Raw genomic sequence first — 901 nt, 5'->3', positions numbered from 1 at the left:
TCAGCCTGTCTATATTCTGCCCTGCTATAGACCAAAACAGCTTCTTTATTAACCAATGATAATAAAACATATTCCTAACACACACTCTTTTCATCTTCCCTTTCTTCTCGCTCACATGCCCTCCCCCAGATTGTTACACAACCACTCACTTGGTTACAGGGCTGCAGAGTGGAAAGGTGGAGTAAGATATAAGATGTACTGTGGCTCCCCAGCTCCCAGCCCAGGAGGGAACTTAGACAGGAGTTTGGGAAGTCACCTCCAAACACAAAGAGGTCTGTGTGTAAAAGTGCCAAGGGCTTGGCATTCAGGGGTGTTCTAGTTAAGTTTCTGTTGGAATGAAACATCGACCAAACTAACCCAGCCTGGGGGAGGAAAAGGGTTTATTTGACTTATGAGTTCATATCATAGTTCGCTGTTGCGGAAAGTCAGGGCAGGAACTCAAGGCAGGAACTATAGTGGACCCTTAGGGGAACACTGCTTACTGCTTGCTGTCAGGCTATGTTCAGCTACCTTTCTTACACTTCACAGGGGCCACCTGCACAGGGTGGCACTGTCCACAGTGACCTGTGTAGTGATATTTTGTTTGTAATCTAACAAATAAAGCTTGTCTGAAGATCAAAGTGCAGAGCTAAACCACTAGTTAACCATACAGGCCAGGCGGTGGTGATACACACCTTTAATCCCAGCACTCAGGAGACAGAGGCAGACAGATCTCTGTGAGTTGAAGGCCACCCTGGGCTCAAGAGATTGAACCTGTCTAAAACAGAAACAGAACTCACACAAAGGTGATCCTAGTACTTGGGAATCACACGCCTTTGATCCCAGCACTAGAAAGATGGAGACAGGAGTGATATGGCTGGGTGGAGAGAGGAATATAAGGTGGAAGGAGACAGGAGCCCAA

Source organism: Microtus ochrogaster, chromosome 2 (genome assembly GCF_000317375.1).
Source record: "Microtus ochrogaster isolate Prairie Vole_2 chromosome 2, MicOch1.0, whole genome shotgun sequence".
Lineage (NCBI taxonomy): Eukaryota > Metazoa > Chordata > Mammalia > Rodentia > Cricetidae > Microtus > Microtus ochrogaster.
Note: the sequence above shows the minus strand (reverse complement) of the source record.